This window comes from Protopterus annectens, chromosome 4.part1, assembly GCF_019279795.1.
Source record: "Protopterus annectens isolate FY-2018-M chromosome 4.part1, PAN1.0, whole genome shotgun sequence".
In the NCBI taxonomy this organism is placed as follows: Eukaryota; Metazoa; Chordata; order Ceratodontiformes; family Protopteridae; genus Protopterus; species Protopterus annectens.
In genome coordinates this window covers 273,394,433-273,416,061 of record NC_056734.1, presented here as the reverse complement: position 1 = coordinate 273,416,061, position 21,629 = coordinate 273,394,433, and the positions used below count along the sequence as shown (strand labels likewise).

At 43.9% G+C, this 21,629-nt stretch overlaps 1 protein-coding gene across 1 annotated transcript in view; it reads right to left on the bottom strand.

The window, feature by feature from the left end:
• TBL1XR1 (TBL1X receptor 1) overlaps nt 1-21,629 on the bottom strand; it is a 3,130,276-nt gene that overhangs the window by 2,627,930 nt on the left and 480,717 nt on the right. The window contains exon 2 of the mRNA XM_044070133.1: nt 3,742-3,905. The gene's annotated coding sequence lies outside the window, so the exon portion shown is untranslated. The remainder of the gene's footprint in view (nt 1-3,741; nt 3,906-21,629) is intronic.

Here is a 21,629-nt window from a genome sequence, read left to right as displayed (position 1 = left end):
TTTCTAGCTTCTCCAACTGTCTGCTGTCTTTATCTGATGGCCGCAGGGAAGAGGAAAGAATGGACCTGGAGGCCTTATCAGAGGCAAGAGAAATAACTGAAGGATCTGCAGCAGGTGCCTTCAAAAGGAACTGGCAGCCCTTGGGTACTTTGTAGTACCTATCAGGTTTTTAGGAGCTGGGGGTTGTGAGTCTGGGTGGAAGTGGATGCAAATGCATTCAGAAATGCAGGGATTACAGAAGGGATGGCTGAAGGACTGGGGGTCTGAACATGGAGGAGGGCATAACGCTTCTGGACCTCTGACATCTCTGTGGAGTCCCACCTGAAGTTGTCCCGCATTTTGGAGATTGTCTCCCCGATACAAATCTCCTCCATGAGGGAATCTGTGCCACTGGAGTCCCCTTCAGGGGAGGCATAGTTCAACGTGGAGGGAATTTGGGAGGAATAGTCGCAGTTCCTCATCCTCCTCCTCCTGAGAAGAGTGCTCAACAGAGCTAAGATGGGGCCTAGGTCTCTTCCTATAAAGAAAGGGTACCTCCTAATGCTAAAGTACAGCTATCAGTAACAAGTAAACACAGTATTCAAAATGAAACGCTGTACAACAATGGGCAATGAAGTAAAGTTCTCTTGGAGAAGAGGTCTCTTCCTAGGGGAGGAAGGCCAGGGCGGAGGGGCAAGCAGCACTACCTGACAGAGGCCTAAGGGCCACAAAGGCATTGAAGAGGCCCTTGTAAAAAGTTCAACCATTTCTTCTGTAGACCAGGAGAAGGACAGACATGTTTGTTTTTTTCTTTGCAGGCGTATCCATATGGTGAAAAGAAGGGGGCTAGACATAGGCCTGCACTCCACAGTAACGGAGTCAACATCTTCCCTAACGAGAATCTGGGTAATCCCCCTAGGGCCATCCAACACTATAAGCCTCGGCTCCCCCTGGACGTCGGAGGCAAATGTCTGAGAAGCCTCTCCGGACGCGCAAACATCCGGAGCCAAGACAGCCGTAAAGCGGTCTCAATCTGGGGTTCCAGATCTCGGTTGGCACATCTCCGAGCTCTCATGCGCTTTGGAAGAGACGTCAGACTCGAGAGGCATAGCTTCGGATTCCGGCCTATCTTTTTTGGCTGTTTAATAGGCTCAGTCGCTGGATCCAGAGGAGCATCCATCGCACTTTTTGCAGGAAGCCTGAGATGCTGGTTTTCAAGTTATATCACAAGGGAGGTTAACTGACTCTGGAGAGTTTTCGGGACAACGGATTAGCAAACAGTACAGGATTTGTGATCGTGCTGAGGCTCTAGGAAAAAAGGCCCTGAGTATGACTTGTTTTTATGTGGAATCTGTTGTCCCACAATCATACTTCCCTTTTCTGGATGACATGAACCTCAAAGATAAAGAAAGGTAGCAAAAACAAAGGTTTCCCCAACGGAGCACTTATTTTATCCAAAGGACAGTGATTCCAACAGCAGAACGACTTCCCAGACTGGAGAGGCAACTGGAGGCAAAGAAGTTCTGAGAGTAGTGCATGCGTACTTCTCTTTAATGGCTGACGTCTGCTGTCAGCCAACGTCAGATGTACCACGCACCTTAGGGTAGGCTTTGGTATACTGACAGACATCGGGCTGTTGCCCTGGCAGGCAACTCCCTTGAGTCAAGAATACTGCAACAAAAGAACATCATACATCTTGCACTTTATTGTGTGCAAGAATCTCATTATATGTTACCGAAGTAGGTTTATCCACAAGGCTCCGTGCTGTTGTGTCAGGTAGTGGTGCATTTTGTTTGTGTGTGTATAGGATTTTTTTTGTACAGTAAAAATGTTTAAAACTGATGGGAAGTTTAAAAGTGAATCTTACATCGACTGTATAGCTGCCAGGTAAGGCATAGAACATTTCTGGGGAATCCCAATAATTATAAGCTTTCCTCTCTCTCGGTTAAATTGCTGTTGTGCCTTTGGTCTGACTCAACTGGATATTTGGTCCAGCAACAAGATTGTATATTGGTTGAAGTTTTGGCTTACGCAAGTTGTTGGAATTTCAGAGACTGCAATATCACTAAAGAGGAAGAAAACAATATTTATACTAATTTGCAGAACAAAGTAGCATTTTATGATGTTACATAACGGTGCCCATTGAGCTGGCTAGGTAGTAGAAGTGGCATACATGACGTGTGGCATTTGCTGAGTTTGTAATGCAATGAGTGCAAATACTGGTATCCAGTAGTCAGTGCTGTAGATTCGTTAAAGTCTTTTAATCATGCACAGTGGCTAGGGATGTGATTCTTTTGCAGCACCCAGTTTGGGATGGAAAATGTCTGTGCGGCCATTGTCAGAGTCAAGTCCCACAGAATCATAGCATGTTTGACAGGAATGCAAACTTCAACTGACGTTAGGAATAAATTAGTACACATGTGCAGTATGCTAATGAGCTTTACGTCAGCAAACAAATTGCTCACCATCACCCAGACAGCCAAGAAACCTCCTTCGCTTTGTAGGGTTTGTCCTATGGTGAATTTTAAGTAAGGGTAAACCGAATAAATCATAGTTGCTATTAGCAAGATATGCTATCGCTTGTTGATAAGTTTATTTTAACCATGCTGTCAAGCATGTGACTTGAAGTGTTTAGGGGATGATCCACATTTTGCATGTTTGATCATTTTTGGGGGTTCAGAATTTGAGAACTATACACATATACAGTTGGATAACCACCATACACAAGACAACGCATCTAGTTTTCAAGTTAAAGAATCTGGACGGCGGCTATTCATTTTCTGTACTCTTTTTAGCTCCTGGTTTCTTTCTTTTTCAGTTTACTCTAATGTTTCACTTTGACCTTTTTTTATGTTCCTTTCGTTAACTAGCTTATGTGCACTAAACCACTGAAGTGTCAGTTATTCCAAAGATTTACCTGGAAATATCAAGAGTAAACTATAGCATGTTGAGGAGAAATGTAGCAGAGATTGTGGACAAACCCACAATTTAGATGTTGCACAGTTCTTCCTCTACTTCAGTTCTACCTTTCTTTCTCACATACCTCTCAGGGGAAGAAATCTGGACAAAGCCAGAAAAAATGGGGGGTGGGGGGCAATGCCCCAAATTAGGGACAGATTTTAAACATTGCTGGAATGACAGAATTTACATTTTACATTATATATTTTCTGAAGGATATAAAGTCTGAAACTCAAAATGTCTGTCATTATTTAGTGACTTCAATCTTCAATGGTTTGCCAAAAACAAAAACAAATTTTATGAGGAATGAACCAAAAATAAGAGGCAAAATTTGAACATTTTAGTTTTACACAAGTCCAAAGTTTTATACAAACTGAAATGTTAATGTAAGTATAACAGTACTGTCTTGGTTAGTTTTATGTTATTTTTCCCTGTTTTTCAACTTGTGTTTGAATGTTGGTATCCCACAATTCCACTGGAGTTGGCAGTTATATTATTATGCATGCAAATTTTATATTAATTAGATTACAGATTTTTGTCCAGTTGTACCTATTTTTCATGGGACTTTGTCCAGACTGTTGATGTCTCCAGGCTGATAGGTGTGACAAAAGTGCTTAAAACTTCAGCAGTATTTTAGAGTTTTGGGACCATTACTACCTTTGTTTTGTGGTTGGTCATAGTTAAAAGTGGTTGATTTGTTAAAATTATATATGCACATACTTGTGCGCACAAACACACACAACCAAATGAAAAAGCTGTTGTCGTGCAATGCTCTTTAATAATAAAATACTTAGGGAAAATTACCTGCACACTGTTTTTCTCCGTATGAAACATCTGCTGATTTGGTATCTGGCTATAAAACCTTCTTCCAGCAACCAAGTAGTAGCACTCTGCAGAAAAGTTATCCAACAAAACAACCACAGTGCAGGCCACTCCACCTTATCTGGGCCTCTCGGGAATATTTTAAGCTGGAGGGGGGAAAAGATAAAAATGTTTTAGCAGCTGCAGATCAATGCATGATACATACACAGATAAAAGTCTGTAAAGGAAACTTATCTGAATTATACTGTGAGATCCAGAACTCCTACATTATTAAAACAACTCAGTAAGCTCTTGATTTAAAATCTACAAATGCAAACTGATAGAAGGGACAATGAGAAAAAGCAGCAAAGAATATCCTAGATGAAATGGCCTTTGATTTATACATATGGGCTTACTTTACTTGAAAGGAAAGTGCATCACCTGCTTCACACATTACAGTCCAATTTATTTACATAACAAACTTAATCTGTTAACTGAATACTGTAAACTCTCAGTTAACCGGAACTCAAGCAACAGGCAAAAAAAATTGAAGAAATACATTATAATTTTCATGCGCTGCACTTTGCTTTCTCCCACAGAAACATACCTTACGTTTTTCGAGTTTTAAGAATGTTAAAAAGGAAGATAGGAATAAATTCCCTCTCTCCCAACCTGAAAACAGGTCAAACCAAACAAACAGTATAGGGTACAGTATTAAATGGGCCTATTTTTAATAGTAACTATCAAGCAACCAGAAGCTATAGTTATCTGGCATCTACCAATCCCCATGGGTGCCGGTTAACTGAGAGTTTACTGTACATGGACTGGTCCAAGGACATTTGCAATCCATTGCTCAGGAAATAAAGGTTCATAGGACGATACAAGGCTATTGGCCCAGAGGCCCTTATAAGCATGGCCAAGAATTTCACCCATGTTCCCATAAAGTCAGCACCTGTTTTCCCTGTCCAGCAGTGACACATGTGGGATCCTAGGGGTACATTTGCTGCTTCCCATCCACCAGGTTCCTCTTAAAAGAGGGCTAGTACGGTACTCTGACATGCAGAGGAAGTCCATTCCACAAATGGGGGAGTCGTTGAGACAAATCTATCCTATCAACAAGTTCTATTAATGTCACAGACACACATAGCAGTAACACAAGATATTTACCACATAGAATTCAGGTTTAACATATACAGATATATACTTATTTACATAACTGCTTACAGTACAGTTTGACGCATCTCTTTACTTGCAACATGTTTCTAAAGACAGTACAGCTTTAAAGAGTTATTATGAACATAGCAATAATCGGGAAACTGGGAGCAAATAAGCAGATGATGCCATTTTACTATCAATTACCTCTTCTATTTCTGTACACTCTTAACAACGTTGTGCAAATTTACTTTAGTCATCCTACCCCACCTCTTGTTTTTTTGTCTACACAAAATAATCTCATTGCATTTTTTTTTTTGTATTTAGCTCTACTTACTTTGTTACATCGGATAACCTTCACTTATGTTACCACACTTCTTCTACATCTGTATGTTAGTATTTATGTTTGGCTTCCTATTATATGACCGAAGACACATTCTTTCGAATGCATCTTGATCGAACTTGAAAGCGTGAAACGGCATATAAGCGAATTATTTCCCTGGGAAAAAATCTCTTGGCCGCCTTCGTTATTTTGCCATTTTCATCACTGTAGTGCGATCGCGGAGTTGATGCACTTGAGTAGGGGGTGGGGGGCACAGCCCCACGTTATGTAATGTTTTAAAGTGTTTTTTTTTTTTCTTTTTTGGAACAGCGATTTTTTTTCCCTAGTGTTCGGAATTGTAAGCTTTTGCTTACATGGGGTCGATAAATCAGCGTTCTCTTTTTTAAGCATTGGCTGATTTAATGTAGACCCTTATGTTTGCCTGCACTATGTATGAATGGCCCAGGTCGTGACTAAAAAAGGTCTTCAGACCAGCTCACTTGCCAGATTAACAAATGTTAAAACAAATAAATGATTACCCTACCAAGAGGGCAATATATGGTTTCAGATTTTACCAATCATCGTGCTCGCAGACACAGTCAGTCATCAAGTAGTCTTCTTAAGAACTTCAAGTACTCTCTCCAAGTGCTCTGATATCATGCAGGAATGAGTTCTAGCCATAACTGTATCTTTGGGAATGATATTTAAGCCTAAATCTTTTTACTGAGGATAGCTTTACCAAACGCACAGTACCTGCATTATTTGAGTTGGGAATAACCTGTGCTTCCAGGGTAGATTTTTGCTGCCAGTGCAGGAGAGTACAGTTTAAGAAAAATAAGTTTTCAGTGGAGGCAGGCCATCAGTAAACTGGAATAAAGACTTTCCAAAGCTGTGCACTTTTACTGCTAATCCTATGACTAAAATATAACCATTAACATTGAAATACAAGACTGCTTTCAGAATTTTCAATCAAAACCCTGAAAAGCATATAGTGAAACCAGCCCAGGTGATACAGACACCTGGTCACCACCAATGATTAACAAAAGTTGTGTACTTATAACACAAGAACCTTGCTGTCCCTATATATCCACCTCAACAGTTATCAGTTGTAAGATGGATATGAGCTGGCATCACATTTCACAGCTTCTCCAGCACTTGAGCTTCTCTATGACAATTCCCTGCATTAACTTAAAAGTTATGTACTTACCATAACTTGGCACCTGTGTTCAGTTTTCATTCTTCCTCACTGATGGTTTAAGGATCTGACCCTCGGATCCAATTAGGCCACATTTTTCATATTTGGATCCAAAGACCGAATCTAGAGCTCCTCCCTCTACCCATAATGCTCTACATCATCCCCTACTCCTCAGATCGAGTTTGCTTCCTTACTGCCCACTGGATAATAGAGACAGAATAGACAGAGGAGGGACTGAGGTTCAAACATGGAGCGTGTGTGTTCCAAAGTCTTCCGAAGATTCTTCTAGGAGTGACAAGGCCAGGGAAAGACTGGGAGAGAAGGTGAGGAAGAATGAAAATGGACTACACAGATACCAAGTTATGGCACATATATAACTTTTAAATCTGATGTTGTCCTTTTTATTCTTCCTCACTGATGGGTCAGAGATTCTTGGGAGGACCTCAAGAAAGTATATACCGGAGCACAGTCAAGCCAAAGGAAGCCCTGTTTCTGGAAACAAAGTCCAATTTGTAATGGGTAACAAAGGTATGACTCTTTGACCAAGTGGATGAGAGCAAATATCAATCGACATTCTAAAGGAAAAGGCAGATGAAGTAGCCATAGATCTGGTGGAATGGGCTGTGGGATGGTGAGGCAATTCCAAACATTTCTGGGAATACAATCAATGAAATGCAGTCCGTAATCCACTTACCCAGGGTAACTTTGGAAACTGCCTGCCATAGGCGGTTAGGTGACAAGGATATAAATAGCTGGTCAGACTTCCTGTACTGTTTCATTCTGTAACGATAAAAATGAAATTGTCTATGAACGTCCAAAAGATGCTTGAAAAGAAGACTGCCAATTGAATGGGTTGACTAAACTTAGTTTCTGTGGACACTTCAGGCCTAAAGGAAGGGTTAATGCATAGAGAAAATCTATCCTTATGGAAAACAACGTAAGGAGGTCTAGCTGATAAGGCCTGGAGTTTAGAAATTCTTCTTGTTAAAGTGACAGCCACCAGAAAGGTAGTTCTGAAAGAAAGAAAAAGAAGTTATGTCTTACCATAACGTTCCATCTGTATTGTTGATCCTCGTTCAGTCATTACATATGGGTATTGGTTCCGACCTCGGAAGCGAGCCTGCCATTTTCCAAGCTTGCGTCAGCTTCAAACTCTCGAGCCAAGCTCTTACCCATAACTCCCCTCTCCCAGTTACCTCAGATTGAGTTTGCAAGTTAAAGAAGGTAGAGGCTACCTCTGGTCAAATAACCTAAGAGAACTGGATGGTGAGATCCACTAGAAACTACAGGAGGGGGAAGGAGGGAGGGTCGTAATGACTGAACGAGGATCAACAATACAGACTTAACTTCTTTATCTGATATTGTTAATCCTCGTTCATTCCTTACGTATGGGACAGAGTCCCCAGTAACCTCTATTCCTGAGAAGCTCTCATGGAAGGACATTTCTGAGCACCATAGAACCGAAAGATGCTCTTCCCCTGGAGGCCAAATCCAATTTGTAATGACTGATGAAGGTATGAGGCGTAGCCCAAGTTGCAGTTGCACAGATGTCCTGTAAAGAAGCTATGGCATGGAAGGCAGCAGAAGTTGCCACCGACCTTGTTGAATGAGCTTCGACCTTGTTGAATGAGCTTTCATGGTAGTAGGCAACGAGATATTACGTTGTGTGTAAATAAAGGTCACACAGTCCTTCAACCATCTAGCGAATGTGACCTTAGCAAAAGCCAATCCTACTCTAGATCCAGAAAATGCCAAAAATAACTGGTCAGATTTAAGAATGGGTTTAGTCCTGTTTAGATAAAAACGGATTTGCCTGTGTATATCAAGGGTATGTAGGCAATACTCTCCTCTGTTTGAATGGTTGAGAAAGAAAAAGTACAGTTTTGTACCTACCATAAATGTAGATATTCGAGTGTTCACACTGCTGCAGTCATTTCACTTGGGTTATCCTGCCGTCAGGCGGTTCCCCAGTCGGCCTGAGTTCCAAAGTCTTGGTCCGGCATCGGTTGCTGTCGCCTCCTCCCTGACGTCAGTGCGACAGGGGTATACAAGATGCAGCCGATGCCATTTTCTTTAGTTTTTTTTTGTCCCAGATGTCAGGTGCCCCCAAATAGGTAGGCAATTCAAATTACTAATAAAACATACATAAGAAAAGCAAACAACAACTTTCAGTTACCAGCAAATACTCCCCATAGGTGGTAAAGGGTAGAAGACCTAGGTACATACCAGTAAGAAAGAGGGGAAGGAGGGAGGGTAACCTGGACTGCAGCAGTGTGAACACTCGAACATCTACATTTATGGTAGGTACAAAACTGTACTGTGTTCATCATGTTACACTGCTGCAGTCATTACACTTGGGTAGAATCCCAAAGCTGAGGCAGGGTGGCTGGTTCTATAAGGCATTAGGGGTGGGTATAAGGCCCTGCAGCACTACAGAGGCAAAGCCAGCTCTGGATTTTGAGTATAGAGGCAGACGGTAATGCTTGATGAAGGTATGCACAGAGCTCCATGTTGCTGCTTCCAAAATATCCTTGGTAGGTACTCCTCTGAGGTAGGCCGTTGAAGTGGCTGTTGCCCTGGTGGAGGGGGATCTAATGCTGGTAGGCACAGGTTTTCCATGGTGCGTATAGCAGAAATGTATACAACGTCCTATCCATTTGGAAATAGTCTGTTTTGAAATGGCTTTTCCCTGTGCTCCTGCAGCATATGCTACCAATAATTGCTCAGATTTTCTGAAAGCTTTGGTTGTCCAAGAAGAAGTGTAACTGCCTGTGAATGTCCAATGAATGCAGTAGTCTCTCCCCTTTATTCTGTGGTTTTGGATAAAAAGTTGGCAAGTGAATAGTTTGGTTTAGAGACACACTTGAAACCAGCTTAGGCATAAACGTAGGGTTAGTTCTTAAGGACACCCTGTCCTGGTGGAAAATGAGGAAAGGTTCCACTGCCATTAGTGCCTGTAATTCTGAAACTCTTCGTGCTGATGTTACTGCCAGGAGCAGAGCAGTTTTCCAAGAGATATATTTTAATTCTGCTGTGCTAGCTGGCTCAAAAGGAGGTAAAGTTAATTTTTCCAAAACAAAGTTGAGGTCCCAAGTTGGAATAGGTGCTCTATGGGGCGGTCTTATGTTTTTTGCCCCTCTGAGGTACTGTTTTAGCAAAAGAATTGAGAAAATTGGTGGATCCGTGTTGTAATAAGCAGAGATGGCAGAGGCGTGGATCTTGATGGATGAAAAGGAGAGGCCTTTGTCCAGCATCTCAGTCAAATATTCTAGTATCTGAGGAATGTTTGGCACAAGAGGGTCAAGGCTGTGAGCCTGGTTCCAGGCACAGAATCTCTTCCATTTATCCGAATAGGCTTTCCTGGTATTAGGCCTTCTGGCCTCCAGGATGACGTACATGACAGCTTTGAAGAGAGGCATTGCTTGTTTGGCTAAGGTATCTTCCATGCAGCTAGGTTTAAAGTCTTTAGCTGGCTGTGGAGTATCTGATTGTTGTGCTGAGACAGCAGATGTGGTATTTGAGGCAAAATCCATGGTGGTCCTTGTGCTAAGCTCCTTAGGATTGGGTGCCAGTGCTGGTGTGGCCAATCTGGTGCAATCAGGATCATTTTTGGCTCCTCTTGCCTGGCTTTTATGAGTACCTTTGGAAGAAGAGGCAGTGGTGGGAAAGCGTATACTTTTAGGTTTTTCCAGCAGAATGAGAGGGCATCCACTTTCCATGCTTGTGGATGGTAACTCCTTGTGCAGAATTTCTGTAGCTGGCAATTCATTGGGGATGCAAACAGGTCTATGTCTGGGCTCGACCATTTCTGTGTTATCATTCTGAATATTTGTGGACTCAATTCCCATTTGTGGAGGTCCATGATATTTCTGCTTAAGTCGTCTGCCAGTGTGTTTTTCTCTCCTGGCAGGAATTGTGCTTGCAGATGAACTTGATAGTTTATAGCTGTGTTCCACAAGGTCATGGCTTGTCTGCAGAGGGGGTAGGAATGAGTGCCCCCTTGCTTGTTTATGTACCACATAACTGTGGTGTTATCTGTCTTTAGTAGTAGTTGTCCTGGATGAAGCAGGTCCTTGAAAGCTATAAGGGTATTTTGTACAGCTAGCATCTCTTTTTGGTTGATGTGAAGATGCCTTTGTTCTGCGGGCCACTTGCCATGAATACATTTTCCTGCCATGTGTGCTCCCCAGCGTAATCCGATGCATCTGTTGTCAGTGTTTGCCTGGCTGTGGGAAGAGTAAAAGGCTGTCCCCTGTTGAGGTGACAAGCTTGAGCCCACCATCGAAACTCCTGTTGAAGGCAAGGGATTAGTAGTATAACTGTTTCCAAACTTTGACAGTGTTGAGACCATACACTCTTTAGGTACCACTGTAGTTTCCTCATATGCAGTCTGGCATATGGAATTAGTAGTATGCAAGATGACAAGTATCCCAAGGCCTGCAGAATTTTTCTTGCAGGGAGTTGAGTCTTTGTTGCCATCAACTGAAAGTATTGAGTCAGTTGTCCTTGCTTGTCTGGAGTGAGATAAGCCATCTGGGCCATTGTGTTCAAGCTGGCACCCAGGAATATTACCTCTTGTGAGGGCACTAGTTTTGATTTCTTTTCGTTTACTGTCTACCCCAGGCAACTTAACTTTTTTACAAACGCCAGATGCTTTAGAAGAATGTCCTTGCTCTCTGCTTGAATCAGGCAGTTGTCTAGGTACGGGTAAATTTGAATTCCATTCTGTCTGCAAAATGCAATTACTGGTGCCAAGCACTTTGAGAAAACCCTGGGCGCAGTAGATAAGCCAAAGGGCAGTGCAGAGAATTGATAGTGCATTGGACCAGCTATGAATCTGAGGTATCTTCTGCAGTTTTGTCTGATAGGGACATGCAGGTATGCCTCCTTGAGGTCTAAGGTCACGAGCTAAGCTTGCTTGCCCAGCATGGGAAGAAGCTGCTGTAATGTCAACATTTTGAATTTCGGAACATCTAGGTAAGTGTTTAGAGAAGAAAGATCCAGAATGGGCCTCCAGGCTTTGTCTTTCCTGGGAACCAGAAAGAGTCTCGAGTAAAATCCTTGTCCCTGTGGTGGTACCTTTTGAATAGCTCCCATGTTCATGAGTGCTGTAATTTGTTTTTGAGCCTCTGCCCACTGATTTGGTGGCAGATTTGGCATTCCTTTTAACCTTGGCAGAGTGTGGAAGTGGAACCTGTAACCTTGAGATAAAATATTGAGAACCCATTTCTCTTTGGTGATCATATGCCAATTGTGATAGAAATGTGCCAGTTTTCCTCCCAAGGGGGCTGCCAAGAGAGAGTTGTTTGTCAGCTGCAGTGGGAAGTCATTGGGACTGTTTTTTATATGGTTGGTGCCTGTCTTCCCCTTCTTTCTGGCCTGATGCACCCCATTGTCGAGGCCTGTAAGGACCTTGTGGCTGACCTCTACATCTTGGACATCTGTATCTGCCCCTTTGAGGTCTGTCCGAAACTGGAAAGGACCAATTCTTTGTTGGCCAGTTTCTACTAAATCGAGGAGGCTGAACCTGTAAGAAATCCTTCACTGTTTTCATAGATTTTGCCTTATCCTCCATTTTCTTTAATACCTCTTCTGCTTTAACTCCAAAGAAGACATCATGCTGCAAAGGTGCATCCAGTAGTTTAGCTTTAACATGGATCAGGTAACATATGTTCTTTTAACCATGCATGTCTTCTAATGACAGAGCCTGTAACTGCTGCTCTACAGGAGGCCTCTAAAGAATCAAAACCACATTGCAAAGTATGTTTTCCCACTTGTTCAGCAGCATGCAATAAATCCTGCATTTCTTTAAAATTAGCAGGATCTGTATCTGGAAGCATTTTTTTTTGTTTAAACTGAGACATCAAACGTTGCTGATATTTTGGCATGTGAAACTGGCAAATTTAATACTCTCATTGCTAAAGTTGAAGTATATACTTTCTTTCCCCATCTGTCTAATGCTCTGGTATCTCTGTCAGAGGGAACTGGATTCTTTGCTGATGAGGCCTGAACCCCTTTGGGTCCCTGAGAAATAGTTTCAGGGTCTGCAACAGGGCTTTTATACAGAAATTTGTGCGAGTCAGGGACTCTGTAATACCAGTCAGGTTTAACTGGAGCTGGAGGTAAGAAATCAGGATTTAAGCTGGATTTAGTATACACATCATCCACAATAACACTGGCGGAATAGCAAGGGGTCTGTGTTGAGGTAATAATAGGAAGTCTCTGAGCTTTTTCTTGGATTCTGAGTAATCCTGGCCTTCCCAATGGAAATGCTCCCTCATGGTATGTAAAGTTTCCCCAAAGGAGTAATCCTCTGGCGGAGAGGCTGAAGGAATAGATTCCTCAGCATCAGAATCCTCATAAGGGGTAAAGAATAACCTAGGTCTGAGGATGAATCTGAGGAAATGGACACCTGGTCAGATGAGTCATAGTCTGCATCCTGTCCAGGCCTTTTATTAGGTGGGGGATGGGACCCCCTGATCAGAGTGATTAGGTCTTCGGCCATTTTGAGCATTTGTTTCTTAGGCATGGAGGCCTGTCCTGGAGACTGTATTTGTTTCTTTGTTTTTAAAGGAGTCTTAGACTTAGAAGAGGGTTTAATGCTTAGCTGAGTAGGTCTGAAGACACGCTCTGAGGCTGCGGGTTGCTCAGCTACTCCGGATCCCTCAGCAGGGTCGGTTTCGGTAGTCTGAAAAGCTTGTGCATCCGAAGGCCCAGCCATCTCCACGAGGGAGTCGGAGGCAGCCTGTGGTTCTGCAGAAGCAGTCGTTAGTGGCTGCGAAGGTGCCTCACTGAAAACCGAACCGGCGACTGGCCTAGAAGAGGCTTCGTCACCAGTTTTGGGCCTCGGATGCCTGTCCTTGTCTTTGAGCTTTTTATGAATTCTGGTCGTCGTTGGTTCCGACGGCATGGTGTAATTAAATTCTGTCAAAGTAATGTCGGGCAAAATCAAACCGACATTTAATAGTGCGCTTGTTAAACCTAGCACAAAACCGACAACCAGTGACGTCGTGGTCTGGGCCTAGGCATGGGATACAATAAGAATGGAAATCCTTATGAGGTATTTGCTTCCCACAAGAAATACAGCTATTAACTTTTACTGACATCAGTCTGAGGCAAGAATAAGTTTCCCCACCGGGGTACTTAGCTTTGTAGAAAACTTCGGTTCTGGATTCGGAAAGAAAATCTCAGGAGTCGGCCAACCGGCACTTGCGAACTGCTTTTGCTTCGGGCACCTCGCGGCAAGAAAGACTGAAGAAAATGGCATCGGCTGCATCTTATATACCCCTGTCGCACTGACGTCAGGGAGGAGGTGACAGCAACCGACGCCGGACCAAGACTTTGGAACTCAGGCCGACTGGGGAACCCAAGTGTAATGACTGCAGCAGTGTAACACGATAGCTCTCAGAGACACTATCTCTATGAAAAAATCAAGTATGGACTTTTGATACATAAAGCTTGAAGTTCAGAAATACGTCTGGCAGAAGTAATAGCAACCAAAAACAAGGTTTTCCATGACAAATACTTGAGGTCACAAGAAGAGGCTGGTTCAAAAGGTGCCATTGTCAGAGCTTGTAGAACTAATGATAAATCCCATGGTTGAATAGGTTCTCTAAAAGGTGGCTTCAGAGGATTCACACCTTTTATGAAGGTCTTGCACAATTTATGGGACATAAGAGAGGAATCTTGGACACCCTCATGAAAATTAGAAATTGCAGCCAAATTAACTCTAATGGTAGAGGCCGATAAACCCAATTGAAACAAGTCGGACAGGTAGTCTAGTATTATCAACACTGGTGCTGAAAAGGGGTCTACTTGTTTATCTTTCAGCCAACAGGTAAATCTTTTCCACTTGCTCAGATAAGTAATTCTAGTGGAAGACTTATGAGAAGCAATTTGAATATCACATACTGGTAAAGAAAGATCATTCTGCCTGGCAATCAAGGGAATTGGAGTAGCCAAGCTGTTAGCTTCGGGCTGTTCAGGTTGGGATGAATTAGGTTCTGTGGGTGTGAGAACAACTCTGGGATTGGATGGAGTAGGTGAGGCCAAAGGAATGGGAACCAAATCTGTTGTGGCCAATACGGTGCTATGAGGATTACCTTGCTCTACAACTGCCGGGCTTTCTTCAAAAACTGGGGAATGAGAGGAAAGAGCGGAAATGCGTAGAAAAGACCAGAGTGCCAATCATGGACTAGAGCGTCCCTGGGTGACTGTCCCAGAGGGGGAATCAGAGCGAAGTAGTTGCTGCATTTGTAGTTGGTCGGGGATGCAAAGAGGTCGCAGCCAGGACAGCCCCAGTGGTGGAAGATCTCCGCTGCTATCAAGGGATTCAGGGACCACTCGTGAGGTTGAAGAATGCACCTGCTGAGTCTGTCTGCTATCACGTTGGAACTCCCGGGATGGTTGGTAGCCATCCCCCATTGCCATATCCTCATGGCCTCTCGACATAGGGGGTAAGATATGGTTCCACCTTGCTTGTTGATGTACCAGACCACCACCATGTTGTCTGATTGAATCGCAATTGTCCAAGATGGCAGCAGGGGATGGAATGCTTGCAACTCCAGAAGCACCGCCCTCAGCTCTAGAACATTTATATGCAGGTGGGCCTCCAGTTGGGACCAAGTGCCTTGGACTGTCTGTCCCTGACATAGCCCCCCCACCCCATCAGGGAGGCATCCGTGGTCACTGCGGCCTTGGGTTGCTGGGGGGAAAAGGGACGAGACCACTGTGAGAGATTGTGTGTCATCCACCAATGTAAATCCTGTTTGCACCTGTGGGTTAATCGAATCATGGCTGAAACAGGATGCTGAAAAGGATAGCACTGGGTAAGCAGTAGCCATTGTAGAAGCCTCATGTGAAACCTGGCCAAAGGAACAATGGTGATGGAGGCTGCCAAGGAACCCAACAGCTGTAGAACCGAGTGAGCCATGGATTTTTCCTTTGAAAGGATTGGAATTAGTTGTTGCTTTATCCTTAAAATTCTGTGCCCTGGGATAGCAGCTCTGCAGTTTTTTGTGTCCAAGATAACCCCTATGAATTCTGTCGACTGAGAAGGGGTGAGATTGGATTTCTGCCAGTTTATGGTTATGCCTAGCCTTTGAGCAGCGAGGAGAGAGTATGCCAGGGCTTTTTCCAGTAGATGTCTGGTGGGGACGGAAATGAGCCAGTCTAGGTACGGAAACACTTGAAATCCTTGAAGTCGCAAGTGAGCTGTGACAACTGCCATACACTTTGTGAACACTCTGGGGCCTGTAGAGAGTCCGAAGGGCAGTACTCTGAACTGGTAGTGACTGACTCCCGCACGGAAGTGCAGAAATCTTCTTGATGGTCTGTCTACCTTTATGTGGCAGTATGCATCTTGAAGATCTACAGAGCACATTCAATCGTCTTTTTCCAAAAGCGAGAGGATAGACTGTATAGTGACCATCCGGAATTTTTGTTCTTTCACAAACTTGTTCAATACACTGAGATCCAAAATTGGTTTCCAGTCCCCGGTTTTCTTTGACACCAAAAATAGTCTTGAGTAGAATCTGGATCCTATCTGGTCTGGAGGGACTATTTGGATGACTCTTTTTCTTAGCAGCTTTTCTATCTCTATTGCTGCCTTTGACTGGGTGGAACGTTGGGAAGATTTTTTTGAAGGGACGGGACAAAGATCGAAGGGGATATGATAACCTCTGGTTATGATCCTTTGTACCCAATAATTGGTGGTGATGGTTAGCCAGGCAGAAGGGTACAAGGAGAAATGTCCCTCAACCACCTCCAGAGGAAAGGAGTTGGGCCGCTCTTCAGGAGCGCTGGTAGGATTGACCAGGGAAAGAATCCCTGGAAAGTACAGTTTTGTACCTACCATAAATGTAGATGTCCGAACAGGATAGCATCTGCAGTCCTTACAAATGGGTTGTCCTGTCGTCAGGCAGCCCTTCGGTCGGCCGGATTCCAAAGTCTGGGTCTGGCCTCGGCTGGTGTCGCACTTCACCCGACGTCATCTCTGCTGGTCTTCGGGTATAAAGGCATCAGCCGACGCCATTTTCCTCAGTGTTTCTTTCCCCAGATGCCAGTTGCCCTCTTGGGTAGCTAAATATTTGGGTAAATGCCAATGTTTCCAAAAAAGTAGAAGGCAAACACAAAAAATAAGCATGTATGTACATATATACAAACAAATACACCATAAGAGATCCCCCCCCAGCTAGCTAATAGGTGGGCAAATACCCTAGGAGTACCACAGAGGGGAAGGAGGGTGGGTAATCCTGACTGCAGATGCTATCCTGTTCGGACATCTACATTTATGATAGGTACAAAACTGTACTATGTCCTTCAAGGATGCATCTGCAGTCCTTACAAATGGGTAGAATACCATAGCCAAACTAGGGGAGGAGGAAGAAGAATTATGGTGTAGTTAGGATCCCTTGCAAAACAGCAGTGGCAAACCCTGCTCGGGATCTAGAGTAGAGAGGTAAGTTATAATGCTTGGCAAATGTATGCACGGAGGTCCAAGTAGCAGCCTCAATAATGTCCTTTGTAGCCACTCCTCGTAAGAAAGCTGTGGTAGTGGCTGTAGCCCTTGTAGAATGAGGCCTTATGTTCTGTGGAATTTGCTTTCCATGGTAGGAGTAACAGAATCTTATGCAATTTCCTATCCACTTGGAGATTGTCTGTTTGGAAATTGCTTTTCCTTCCTTCCTGTTGCATAAGCTACTAGAAGCTGGTCAGTCTTTCTATTGCCCTTGGTTCTGTCCAGGTAGTAGCGCAACTGTCTATGTACATCCAAGGTATGCAGCAGTCTTTCCCCTGTTCTGTGGATTGGGAAAGAAGGTAGGTAGGTGGATTGCCTGGTTTAGAGACACTCTGGATACCACCTTAGGCATAAATGTAGGATTAGTTCTCATGGACACTCTATCTTGATGGAAGATTAGGAAGGGTTGTACTGCCATTAAAGCCTGTAGTTCCGAAACCCTTCTTGCTGAAGTAATTGCCAGTAGGAAAGCAGTTTTCCAGGATAGGTGTTGAAGATCTGCTGTTGCTGCTGGTTCGAATGGAGGGAGTGTCAATTTTTCTAGCACAAAGTTCAGGTCCCATGCTGGTAATGGTGGTTTCCTAGGAGGTTTTACATTCTTAATTCCTCTCAGGAACTGCCTGAGTAGAGGATGTGAGAAGACAGGGTGATCGAAGCTGTATTCTGCAGAAATAGCTGATGCATGTATCTTGATGGAGGAATAGGACAGGCCTGTATGGAGAAGCTCTGCCAAATACTCCAGGATGTTGGCAATATCTACCTTTGACACATCTTTCCCTCTTTCAGTACTCCAAATGACAAACCTTTTCCATTTTCCTGCATAGTTCCTTCTTGTTGAAGGTCTGCGGGCCTCGAGGATAATGTCTTTAACCCTTTGGGATAAATCTGGGTTAGTTGCTCTTATGTCATGTTCCAGGCAGTCAGTTGCAGAGTTTTCAGGTTTGGATGCAGGATGTTGTAGTTGCTCTGAGTTAACATCAAAGGAATCAGGGGCAGTGTCCACGTTTCCCCCCCGAGACATGCTCCTCAGCAATGGATACCAATGTTGTCTTGGCCAATTTGGAGCTATCAGAATTATCCTTGGACGTTCCTCTTTGATTTTCAGTAGTACCTTGTACATCAAAGGAAGAGGTGGAAATGCATATGCTGTCAGGCCTTTCCAATTGAAGGATAGAGAGTCCACCTTCCAAGCAAGTGGGTGGTATGTCCTTGTGCAGAATTTCCTGAGCTGGTGATTGAGTGGGGATGCGAATAGGTCTATTTGTGGCATTCCCCATTTCTTTGTGATGGCCTTGAAGATGTCCGGGTGTAGCATCCATTCGTGAGCATCCGAGGTAGTTCTGCTTAACATGTCTGCTAGGATGTTTTCTTTTCCCGCTACAAATATTGCCTGTAACTGAATGTTGTAGCTCAGAGCCATATTCCATAGGTCCAGAGCCATTCGGCATAGGGGGTATGAATGAGTGCCTCCCTGTTTGTTGATGTACCACATGACTGTGGTGTTGTCTGTCCTTATCATCAATTGGCCTTCTTTGAGGAATGGTCTGAAATTCTGGATTGCTAGTTTTACTGCCAGCATTTTTTTTTTTTTTTTTTTTTTTTTTTTTTTTTTTTTTTAATTTATGTGCAGGTGCAGCTGATCTGGAGTCCATAAGCCTTGAATGCACTTGTCCAGCATGTGGGCCCCCCAACCGAGGTCTGAGGCGTCCGTTGTGATGGTTTGGCTTGTTTGAATGTTGTGGAAGGACAAACCTGGGTTTGACTGGCATGCCTGAGCCCACCATAGGAACTCTTCTTTCAGGCATGGGATTAGTGGTATTTCGGTTTCTAAGCTGTGCTTGTGTTGAGACCATAAATTCTTTAGGTACCACTGTAGCTTTCTCATATGCAGTCTGGCATGGGGGACCAAGATTATGCAGGATGCCATGAAGCCCAAGGCCTGCAGTACTTTCCTTGCTGTTAGTTTGTTCTGCTTTGTTAATGCCAAGAAGTAAAGAGGAAGTTGTTCTCGTTTTTCTGCAGTTAGGAATGCCATCTGTTTTACTGTGTCCAATTCTGCACCCAAGAATGTTCTTGTTTGGGATGGTATCAGTCTAGACTTTTCTAAATTGACTGTGTATCCCAGGGCTTGTAGTAAGCAAATGACTCTTTGTAAGTCTTGTGTCAGCTTGCTTTTGTTGTCCGCTTGTATCAGGCAGTCGTCCAGGTATGGATAAATTTGGATTCCCTGAAGCCTGCAATGAGCGATTACTGATGCCAGGCATTTCGTGAACACTCTGGGCGCAGTAGATAAGCCAAAGGGCAATGCTGAGAATTGATAATGCTCTGATCCTGCAAGAAATCTGAGGTATCTTCTGCAAATTGGTCGTATGGGGACGTGCAGGTATGCCTCCTTGAGATCTAGAGTTACCAGCCAATACTCCTTGCCCAGCATGGGAAGAAGTTGCTGTAGGGTCAGCATTTTGAATTTTGGAACAATGATGAATGTGTTTAAAGCGGACAGGTCGAGAATAGGTCTCCAACTTTTCTCTTTTCTTGGTACTAGGAAGAGTCTGGAGTAAAATCCCTTGCCCTGTTCTGTAGGTGATACCCTTTCCACAGCTCTCATCTTTGTTAATTGAGCTATTTGTTTTAGGGTTTCTGTCTTTTGATTTGGTGGTAGGTTTGGCATTCCTCTTTTTACTGGTAAGGTGTGGAAATGAAACCTGTAGCCTTGGTCTATAGTTTGCAAAATCCACTTGTCTCTTGTGATATAGTGCCAGTTTTTTGAAAATAAGGCTAACTTTCCGCCGAAGGGTGCTGCTATTTGTTCCCTGGTAGGCGTGTCAGAGCCAAGTCACTGTGATTGTCCTGTTGCAGTGGTAGTGGTTGTATCTGTGCCTCGTTGGTTATTGCCTTGCCACTGGCGTCCCCTGTAGGCACCTCCTCTGGGTTGATTTCTGCCTCTGGAACGTCTATTCCTGCCTCTCTGATTTTTAGAGGAGTCTGGAAAGGACCAATTTTTGGAAGGCCAGTTCCTGCTGAATCTTGGGGGCTGAACCTGTAAGAAATCTTTAACTGTTTGTACAGATTTTGCCTTCTCTTCCATTTTCTTCATTACTTGTTGGGCAGGAGAACCAAATAGACTGACCTTATCCATAGGAGCATCTAATAGCTTTGCTTTAACATGATCCGGCAAGACCTGTTCTTTCAACCATGCATGCCTTCTTATAACTGTGCCAGTCATGGCTGATCTAAATGAAGCCTCCAGTGCATCATAGCCACATTTTAAAGAATGGTTACTAACCTGCTGAATGTTATTCACCATTTCTAGAACATATTTCTTATCTAAGGAATCATCAGAGGACAGTTTCTTAGTTAACTGATCAAGCATAAACTCTTGGTATTGGATCATATGAAACTGACAGTTCAAAGCTCTAGCTGAGAGAGTAGCAGAGGTGTATACTTTTTACCCCATCTCTAAGGACCTGGATTCCCTATCAGAAGGAGAGGGTTTTTGCTGAGGTCGGCTACTGCCTTAGGCCCCTGGGAGATAGTCTCAGGATCTGCAAAAGGAGCCTTGTATAAGTGGTGATGAGTGTCCGACCCTGTAAAACCTATCGGGCTTAGCAGGGGCTGGAGGTAAAGTATCAGGAGCAGTGCAAACATCATTAAATGCATCATCCACAACAGGAAGAACTGGAGGTATAGCTAAGGGCCTATGTTGCGGTAAGTGTAAAAAGGTCCTAAGCCTTTTTCTTGAATCTGAGAAATCTTGTCCCTGCCATTGGAATTGCTCTTTCATGGCATGTAAGGTTTCCCCAAAGGAAAATTCCTCTGGTGGAGAAGCAGAAGGAATAGATTCTTCAGCATCAGAATCTTCATAAGTAGAAAAAGGAGCCTCTGGATGGTCTGTATTGTCTGAATCATCAGAAGAGTCATCTGAGGACACTGGCTCAGGGGGCTCTGCTCTAGGTCTCTTTTCTGGAGGTTGAGAGGCCCTGTCTGGGTGAGATTGGGATCCCCTTATTAAAGAGATGAGATCCTCTGCCAGAGTAAGCATTTGGGAACTGGAACTGGGCCTGTGGGAGGGGGGCATAACAGGCACAGACTTAGTAGTTTTGGCTGCTTTAGCCCTGGCAAAGGCCTTTATAGACATGGCTGCAGGAGGCCTAGCAGCACCACGTGCTGGGGTAGAGACAGCCAAAGGGATGGTGTCCGATAATTCTAGAGAAACCACATTAGTAGGCAAAACTTCAGAGGCCGATTCAACTAGGGTAGAAGGGGCCTCGGTAGTAGTCATGGATTCGGCTGAAGATTGACCCGTTTGCTCGGTTTCGGCCAAAACCGAGACACTCGCGGTTTGCTTAACCATGGTTTCGGCCGAAACCGCGGACCGCGAGTGTCGGTCCTTTTCTTTGCGTTTTTTTAACAATTTGAGTAGTCGGAGGATCCGACGGCATAATGTACGCAAAATCTGAGCCGAAAAACTGTTCAGCAAACTCCGACCGCCTAAGCGTTCGTCGGTTGAAGGAAGCACAGGCTAAACAAGCTGCTACGTCGTGGTCTGGGCCTAAACAAGGTAAGCAGTAAGAGTGGAAATCTTTATGAGGTATTTGTTTCCCACAAGTTAAACAGTTATTCACTTTTTCTGACATCGGCTGCGGCAAGAAAGAGTCCCCAACGGGGTACTTAGCTTTTAGAAGTCTTCGAAGTAGTATTCG